The 9,809-nt window shown below is 38.2% G+C and overlaps 1 long non-coding RNA gene across 1 annotated transcript; it reads left to right on the top strand.

Moving 5' to 3' along the window:
• Positions 1-4,805: 4,805 nt before the first annotated feature.
• Positions 4,806-6,175, top strand: LOC129456599 (uncharacterized). Its single transcript, XR_008648860.1, has 3 exons — positions 4,806-4,994; positions 5,959-6,018; positions 6,097-6,175. It is a non-coding gene; the product is annotated as an uncharacterized LOC129456599 (long non-coding RNA).
• Positions 6,176-9,809: the final 3,634 nt, after the last annotated feature.

Here is a 9,809-nt window from a genome sequence, read left to right as displayed (position 1 = left end):
TAAAATAAATAATAAAACAACACTGCAGAGGAGGGATAGTAGTCAGTCATCGCTTCAGATCTAAAACATGTGAGCGATAACATTTACATGATCCGGTATTTTTATTTCACTATCGTGTCAGTAAATCAAGATGTGAACATTAACAACAGACAAATCATATGCCCTCTTTCCCCGAGGTCACTCAATAGCGTTGGCAACAGGTTTGATTGACAGCATTGCTGAGCGCGTGCTCCCTGCTAAACCAGAGGTGCGGGTGGGAAGAGGCATTATCGTCAACAGCCTCACTCCGGATTGGCTCTTTGGTTGATAGTCCCAGTCGGAATACAAAACATGGATCCTCGTCCTTATAACTGCTAGCCTCGATGAGCTTCATTTGACTGGAGCCGAACTCTATGGGTGACGTCTCATTCCCTTAGTCCACTTCTTATACAGTCTAATGGTTCATGAAGCCTTGCATTTATATAAACAGTGAGATCACAGATGCATGCAGACCCTGTTCATTTCTAAGAATTAACCTGCTTTCTATTTCATAGCTCCCCAAGGATTCGGAAATGGAATGTTATTGTCAATATTTTCCACAACAATAAAGCAAAGGAAATAGTCTTACTGGCTAAATTTTCTATCAAATACAATTTGCATTTTTGTGGCTTTTACACTACTTTGAACACCACAGCCTTGCAATTTCCTTCATGTGAAGAGAGAATAAACTCACTCACAATATTTCAAAAACTCAAAAACCCAGGAGGCAACACTGTGAAAAAGAATCAGCCAATCAATGCAAACACATCATGTATGCACACTCACTTTGTTAAATTCAACATGCAATTAACATGCCACTGATGCACCGTTAGTCACTGCACTGCCTCTGGACCATAAATAGTACACAATACTGTACACAATTGTGTGTCGTTAGCATACTAGCTGTTGGTAGCTTTACTGTAATGGCGAAACTCCACTTTGGCCTATGAGAGTTGTGAAGGGCGGTAATAAACTCATCACAGTGAATAATTAGGATATTCAAAATGCATAAGGTAAGTGAGGAATATCTTCGGACCACTGCAAAGCGTTTCAAATGAACTTGTTCTGTTAATCACGTTTTTCGTTTTCAGTCCTATTATTATACGTTTTACATTTACGCATATATATTAGAATTTTAATAACATTACAGGAATCTAGTGAATCATGAGCCCTATACTGTACTGTGACAAAAGAAAAGTGAAAAGACAAGCACTATTTTACCAATATTCCCTCAACTAATTAGTAATATCTCACAGAGAAAGCCAGTTAAGGGCAATAGCGGTGTATAATGGATCGGTACGGCATAGCGCAGAAATGAGATCCGGGATGATGGATGATAATGACACACACCCACGGTCCCATCGCCGTGGAGATGACTCTTATCTCCACTGTAGAAATGCACACAAAGCCTCCAGTTAACTACTCCACAACCCAGATATGAAGCATTAGCCTAGCATCAGTGCACCACTCTCACGTCCGCACTGGTGGATGTGCCGCAGTGAGGCTCGAGGTGTGACCAAGCACTTTTGGGTAAATGGCAATCTGCTGCTTTGTTAAACACGGGACTGAATCAGAATTGTGACTCGTGGGTTTCATTAAAAGTATGCATTTGTTTAACTAAAAATGGTGACAGTCAACTTTTAAAGGAAATGGGTAGCACTTTAAAATATGGTCCGGGACTTACTGGTAATTATGGTGGTACTTACAGTGGTAGTTACTGTGGTAGTTACTATGGTACTTCTGGTGGTACTTTGTCTGGTAATTATACTGATACGTAGCGGTACCTTAGCTGGTACTTATACTGATACTTACTGTATAACTAATAGTGGTACTTTGTGGTACTTACAGTGGTACTTACAGTGGTACTTATAGTGGTACTTACAGTGATACTTATAGTGGTACTTAGTGGTACTTATAGTGGTACTTATAGTGGTACTTACAGTGGTACTTACAGTGATACTTATAGTGGTACTTAGTGGTACTTACAGTGGTACTTATAGTGGTACTTACAGTGATACTTATAGTGGTACTTAGTGGTACTTATAGTGGTACTTACAGTGGTACCAGAAGTGATACTTAGACTAATAACTACTGGTACTAGTACTGGTACTTACTGCAAAATCATATGAAGTGAATGATATTAAAGAATATGGTGTTATTAGGCATATGAATCATTGATTTCATTATAAGTTCATAGAAAATACACAAGACAAGACATTGTGAAAACACAAACACTTTATTATGACAAATTTCCCATTAATACAACAATCAGACTGAAAAGAAACTTCCAATAATGACAGTAACAAATAAATTATACATTTTAAATGAACATGACAGTGATACATACTGTAAACTATCAATACTTTAACTGCTATTTTAAAGCAAGACGTTATGGTACTGGCACTAGTAATTACTGGTACTTACTGTAGTTTATACTGGTAATTACTGGTACTTTCCGTGGTACTTACTGCTGTATGTACTGGTAATTACAATAATAGTTACTACTGTATGTACTGGTAAATACCACAGTAGTTACTACTGTATGTACTGGTAATTACCACAGTAGTTACTACTGTATGTACTGGTAATTACCACAGTAGTTACTACTGTATGTACTGGTAATTACCATAGTAGTTACTACTGTATGTACTGGTAATTACCATAGTAGTTACTACTGTATGTACTGGTAATTACCATAGTAGTTACTACTGTATGTACTGGTAAATACCATAGTAATTACCAGTGAGACCGGACTGTATTTTAAAGCGAGACATTATGGTAGTTACCCTATTAATTACTGGTACTTTCCCTAGTACTTACTGCTGTATGTACTAGTAATTACCAGAGTAGTTACCAGTGACAACGGACTGTATTTTAAAGCGAGACATTATGGTAGAAACACTATTAATTACTGGTACTTTCCTTGGTACTTACTGCTGTATGTACTGGTAACTACTGGTACTTTCACTAGTACTTACTGCTGTATGTGCTGGTAATTGCTGGTACTTTCCCTAGTACTTACTGCTGTATGTACTAGTAATTACCCTAGTAGTTACCAGTGACAACGGACTGTATTTTAAAGCGAGACATTATGATAGGAACACTATTAATTACTGGTGCTTTCCCTAGTACTTACTGCTGTATGTACTGGTAAATACTGGTACTTTCCCTAGTACTTACTGCTGTATGTACTGGTAATTACTGGTACTTTCACTAGTACTTACTGCTGTATGTACTGGTAATTACTCGTACCTTCCCTAGTACTTTCTGCTGTATGTACTGGTAATTACCATAGTAGTTACCAGTGACAACGGACTGTATTTTAAAGCGAGACATTATGATAGTTACACTATTAAAAACTGGTACTTTCCCTAGTACTTACTGCTGTATGTACTGGTAATTACTGGTACTTTCCCTAGTACTTACGGCTGTATGTACTGGTAAGTACTGGTACTTTCCCTAGTACTTACTGCTGTATGTACTAGTAATTACCATAGTAGTTACCAGTGACAACGGACTGTATTTTAAAGCGAGACATTATGATAGTTACACTATTAATTACTGGTACTTTCCCTAGTACTTACTGCTGTATGTACTGGTAATTACTGGTACTTTCCCTGGTACTTACTGCTGTATGTACTGGTAATTACCGTAGTACTTACCAGTGACAACTGACTGTATTTTAAAGCGAGACATTGTGATAGTTACACTATTAATTACTGGTACTTTCCCTAGTACTTACTGCTGTATGTACTGGTAATTACTGGTACTTTCACTAGTACTTACTGCTGTATGTACTGGTAATTATCGTAGTAGTTACCAGTGACACCCGACTGTATTTTAAAGTGAGACATTATGGTAGTTGCACTGGTAATTACTGGTACCATCTATACTACTTAGTGCTATTTGTACAGGTAATTACTATAGAAGAATTAGCACAGACAAATACTGCTACCACTCCGTAGTAACTTGTACTGCTAATTACTTAGGTAGTCAAGAACAACACAAGGCTGTACCGCTGATATTTACAATGGTTTGTAGTACTACTTAGGAGAGGGGTAACTAATAAAAATAGTAGTCCACATTTTAAAAGACATACATTGTGCCTAGTGACACGGAGAGTACTCACTGTAGCCTTACATAGAAGTTTGCGCTACTTAATGCAGGAGTTACACTCAATATTCCCCTCTGAGCTTTAAATACTGGGCCAAAACTTGTGAGGGTCATGGTTAGATATGGCTGTACACAGTCACACTGAATACATTTTTCTCTGGAGTTAGTCTGCGTTTCTTCATAGCTCCAACTTCTTCCATCTTCAGTCTCTCACCATGGTGTTTACTGACATAATTAAGTGAAGGTCAAATCTGTAAAAAAGGAAGTTAGTATTATGGTCCAATCTGACTCTACTGCTAGACGCGCGTTTCAATAGCACCTTGTCGCGCCGGAAGTTACGTAACTGCCCTTCGACAGTTACGTAACTTCCGGCGCGACAAGGGCTCTCCCTTTTCAATGCACCCGACAAATGTGCCCTGCGCTCCGTGCGTTTCCACGGAGATCGGCCGTGACCGAATGAGTTGCGCACAGGTAAAGTGAACAGACTCTCCGGAAAGGCCAGAAGAGAGTCCTGAGCTGACTGTGACAGCTTTTTTTGGGTTTATGTGTGTGGGTACTACAGGTGCCATTGAAACGCGCGTCTAGCAGTTACAGTAGGCGTGTTGCCCCGCACATATTCACTTTGAAAGCTGCAGTTCCTGGTGTTTTAAATGACAGGGAGAAAAATACTAAATTAACTTATCTGTTGTTGTTATCTCAGGATTTTCTTCTTTTCTTGGCGCAGGAAAGGTACCAGTATGCTTCAGTGAAGATGAGCTGGGATGCTCTGCAGTCACTAGTAGAGGTCTGGATGTGCGGTGTTACCCGAGAGCATACCACAGACAAGATTGGTTTGGACAGGATAGAGGAACGTAGATAATCAGGTACGTCGGCATAGTGCAGAGGGGTTATGGCCCTGTTATAGTCCTAAAGGTTGACTTTGGGGAGTCTGGAGCTGCGTTTGCAGCCTTTGTGAAATCATACAACAAGAACATAATCTATGCAATATTCTAATCCTGCCACCCTAAAATTTAGGGTCACTTTTTAATTACAGCAGTAGGGATGTGTACTGTAAATAAACTGACATTGTAGAAGTGATCATCGACGTAACTGATAAAAGATTCAGATCGCAGAGGAATAGTAAGAAGGATAATAAACAAATCAAAATCATTCAATAACATCTATACTGCAAGAAAGTGAAGAAATGCACATATTTCATTAAATTTAGCTTAAGCAAATTTTGAGCTGGTCACATACTATATGAATGTTGGCTGCAACAATTAATCAACTAATCATCACTAGTTGACAATAAAAAATATAATAACAATAATAATAATAGTATGTTTTAATAGTCATTATGTGCACCCTAAAACCCATTTCTTTTTTATAATGTTTTTACAAAGACAGTGGAATTGTTGAATCACAATGTAACACAAAAAAAAATCAACACAAAACAAAAATATTTTCACCAATAATACATTTAATTTGGAAATATTTGCCGTCATTGAACATGTTTCTACTTTTATTTTGTATATAATGCATTGAGAAAGTGTCAGAGTACAATATAAATAGTCATTAGACAAGTCAACTACCAAAATGCTCATTAGTTGCAGCCCTGTGTTCCATACAAGGAGAAAAACTTGTATAATGAACGTAAGTACATCTTACAGGTGTTTACATGTGTACAATGTTCTGATATGCTGCTAAAGATGCTGAAGTTATACGGTAGGACAAAATTACCAGAAAAGTTGAAAAGTGACTGGCAGTACAATTGTTATGGTAAATCCAGGAAAAACCCCCATTATGTGAAATGAGTGCCAATATTTTACCTTTTGCTTTAATCCTCAGGTCCCGTTAGTTTCACACTTGCATGACTAAAATCAACAACAGAATAAATGCAAGTAATGGGTAAGTATCCACTATCCACATGCTGATTCTTAAGTGTAGAGTCAGATTGGACCATAATACTAACTTCCTTTTTTACAGATTTGACCTTCACTTAATTATGTCAGTAAACACCATGGTGAGAGACTGAAGATGGAAGAAGTTGGAGCTATGAAGAAACACAGACTAACTCCAGAGAAAAATGTATTCAGTGTGACTGTGTACAGCCATATCTAACCATGACCCTCACAAGTTTTGGCCCAGTATTTAAAGCTCAGAGGGGAATATTGAGTGTAACTCCTGCATTAAGTAGCGCAAACTTCTATGTAAGGCTACAGTGAGTACTCTCCGTGTCACTAGGCACAATGTATGTCTTTTAAAATGTGGACTACTATTTTTATTAGTTACCCCTCTCCTAAGTAGTACTACAAACCATTGTAAATATCAGCGGTACAGCCTTGTGTTGTTCTTGACTACCTAAGTAATTAGCAGTACAAGTTACTACGGAGTGGTAGCAGTATTTGTCTGTGCTAATTCTTCTATAGTAATTACCTGTACAAATAGCACTAAGTAGTATAGATGGTACCAGTAATTACCAGTGCAACTACCATAATGTCTCACTTTAAAATACAGTCGGGTGTCACTGGTAACTACTACGATAATTACCAGTACATACAGCAGTAAGTACTAGTGAAAGTACCAGTAATTACCAGTACATACAGCAGTAAGTACTAGGGAAAGTACCAGTAATTAATAGTGTAACTATCACAATGTCTCGCTTTAAAATACAGTCAGTTGTCACTGGTAAGTACTACGGTAATTACCAGTACATACAGCAGTAAGTACCAGGGAAAGTACCAGTAATTACCAGTACATACAGCAGTAAGTACTAGGGAAAGTACCAGTAATTAATAGTGTAACTATCATAATGTCTCGCTTTAAAATACAGTCCGTTGTCACTGGTAACTACTATGGTAATTACTAGTACATACAGCAGTAAGTACTAGGGAAAGTACCAGTACTTACCAGTACATACAGCCGTAAGTACTAGGGAAAGTACCAGTAATTACCAGTACATACAGCAGTAAGTACTAGGGAAAGTACCAGTTTTTAATAGTGTAACTATCATAATGTCTCGCTTTAAAATACAGTCCGTTGTCACTGGTAACTACTATGGTAATTACCAGTACATACAGCAGAAAGTACTAGGGAAGGTACGAGTAATTACCAGTACATACAGCAGTAAGTACTAGTGAAAGTACCAGTAATTACCAGTACATACAGCAGTAAGTACTAGGGAAAGTACCAGTATTTACCAGTACATACAGCAGTAAGTACTAGGGAAAGCACCAGTAATTAATAGTGTTCCTATCATAATGTCTCGCTTTAAAATACAGTCCGTTGTCACTGGTAACTACTAGGGTAATTACTAGTACATACAGCAGTAAGTACTAGGGAAAGTACCAGCAATTACCAGCACATACAGCAGTAAGTACTAGTGAAAGTACCAGTAGTTACCAGTACATACAGCAGTAAGTACCAAGGAAAGTACCAGTAATTAATAGTGTTTCTACCATAATGTCTCGCTTTAAAATACAGTCCGTTGTCACTGGTAACTACTCTGGTAATTACTAGTACATACAGCAGTAAGTACTAGGGAAAGTACCAGTAATTAATAGGGTAACTACCATAATGTCTCGCTTTAAAATACAGTCCGGTCTCACTGGTAATTACTATGGTATTTACCAGTACATACAGTAGTAACTACTATGGTAATTACCAGTACATACAGTAGTAACTACTATGGTAATTACCAGTACATACAGTAGTAACTACTATGGTAATTACCAGTACATACAGTAGTAACTACTGTGGTAATTACCAGTACATACAGTAGTAACTACTGTGGTATTTACCAGTACATACAGTAGTAACTATTATTGTAATTACCAGTACATACAGCAGTAAGTACCACGGAAAGTACCAGTAATTACCAGTATAAACTACAGTAAGTACCAGTAATTACTAGTGCCAGTACCATAACGTCTTGCTTTAAAATAGCAGTTAAAGTATTGATAGTTTACAGTATGTATCACTGTCATGTTCATTTAAAATGTATAATTTATTTGTTACTGTCATTATTGGAAGTTTCTTTTCAGTCTGATTGTTGTATTAATGGGAAATTTGTCATAATAAAGTGTTTGTGTTTTCACAATGTCTTGTCTTGTGTATTTTCTATGAACTTATAATGAAATCAATGATTCATATGCCTAATAACACCATATTCTTTAATATCATTCACTTCATATGATTTTGCAGTAAGTACCAGTACTAGTACCAGTAGTTATTAGTCTAAGTATCACTTCTGGTACCACTGTAAGTACCACTATAAGTACCACTAAGTACCACTATAAGTATCACTGTAAGTACCACTATAAGTACCACTGTAAGTACCACTATAAGTATCACTGTAAGTACCACTGTAAGTACCACTATAAGTACCACTATAAGTACCACTAAGTACCACTAAGTACCACTATAAGTATCACTGTAAGTACCACTATAAGTACCACTGTAAGTACCACTGTAAGTACCACTGTAAGTACCACAAAGTACCACTATTAGTTATACAGTAAGTATCAGTATAAGTACCAGCTAAGGTACCGCTACGTATCAGTATAATTACCAGACAAAGTACCACCAGAAGTACCATAGTAACTACCACAGTAACTACCACTGTAAGTACCACCATAATTACCAGTAAGTCCCAGACCGTATTTTAAAGTGCTACCAGGAAATGATATGTGTAGATGGACTATGTGTATTGATTTATCTTGAACCTGCTCAAGCTGGTCAGGTATAAGAACAATTTGTCATTGATTTCAGTTGAATTCATTATCAATATGAATATAATTTATCTTGAAGAGTAATGTAAGCACATTAAGCAGTTCAAATGTGTGATTGTATTACAAGTGCTTAATAGAAGTTCAAACAAAGGTCTCAGTGTAGTTCTGCGGGAGGGCTGTCAGGTAGGATGAGCAGATCCTGTGTCAGAAGAGTTTGGGGAGAGCCCTCAGGACCTCCTCTATGTCCTGCAGCATCACAGCCAGCCTCCAGGGGAATCCAGGGGAAATTTGGACACTCAAAGACTGTGACTCCTAGTTCGTTACACCTACCTGTACCCTACCCTTAATACAATGTAACTCACAACATGTAATAACATATAACCCATCTCTTCTTATTTTAACCCTTTTCTCCCATGTACTTACATGTTACTACATGTTGCTGTGATCCCCAATTCTGTGCAAATGGCATCTACGGATGTTAGTTTAGTGACACCCAAGAATCACTGATGCCAACCGACCCAGTCTTGCTAAAGCAGCATATATGTATAACAAAAAGCCAGTAATGACAAAATATAATTAAAGCCGCAAGCGGCGATGATAGCCCTCACCCCCCTCACCACCGCCCGCCCCACGCGACCGCCCGGGGCCGGCCACTGCCCCCACGCACCATTCCCCCCTCCCGGCCACCCCCCGGCTGCTATCCACCCCCCTTCACAAAGTTTCTATAGCGCAGTGTGGCCATCGCATTACAATGGCTGTCCACGGCGTTGAACCGGCAACCTCGTGCACAATACAGGTATGGTGTAATTGACTTTTTTGCCCCTTTTGAGGTCCACAATTATCTCCCTAAGTTTCGTGCCAATCGGACAAAGTTGTGTCATTTACCTGTATTGTAGGGGGCACTATAGAGGTCACTGGCCACGTGGTCATTATGGCTTTCTATTCACAGTTTTATTCTGCATCAGTGAT

The sequence above is a fragment of the Periophthalmus magnuspinnatus genome, chromosome 10 (genome assembly GCF_009829125.3).
Source record: "Periophthalmus magnuspinnatus isolate fPerMag1 chromosome 10, fPerMag1.2.pri, whole genome shotgun sequence".
Classification (NCBI taxonomy): domain Eukaryota; kingdom Metazoa; phylum Chordata; class Actinopteri; order Gobiiformes; family Gobiidae; genus Periophthalmus; species Periophthalmus magnuspinnatus.
Note: the sequence above shows the minus strand (reverse complement) of the source record. Positions and strands in the feature narration are given on the sequence as shown.